General features: G+C 76.0%; 1 protein-coding gene across 1 annotated transcript in view; it reads right to left on the reverse strand.

Annotated features, from left to right (window-relative positions):
* The window catches only part of WT1 (Wilms tumor 1), a 46,048-nt gene that overhangs the window by 38,105 nt on the left and 7,710 nt on the right, over positions 1 to 233 (reverse strand). The window lies entirely within an intron of this gene.

A 233-nucleotide genomic window follows, 5' to 3' on the forward strand; every position in this document is an offset into this window, starting at 1 on the left:
GGCAGCGAGGGGATGCTCTGCGGTAGGGTGGGGGCGGGGAGCCGCCGGCGGAGCCCGAAGCCTGGGGCTCTGCTGGGCTGCCCCGGGCACTTCCCCCCAGCGCGGATGAGCGCACCTGGGCAAATCCCGAACCCTTCGCACCAGCGGGTTCCTGGACAGGTGCGCTCCAAGGAGGCCGGGCAGCCCGGCTCCCGCTTCCCAGAGGCGGCAGGCGCCCGCTGCCCCGAGCGGGC

Source organism: Chaetura pelagica, unplaced genomic scaffold (genome assembly GCF_000747805.2).
Source record: "Chaetura pelagica isolate M959 unplaced genomic scaffold, ChaPel_1.0 scaffold119, whole genome shotgun sequence".
Lineage (NCBI taxonomy): Eukaryota > Metazoa > Chordata > Aves > Apodiformes > Apodidae > Chaetura > Chaetura pelagica.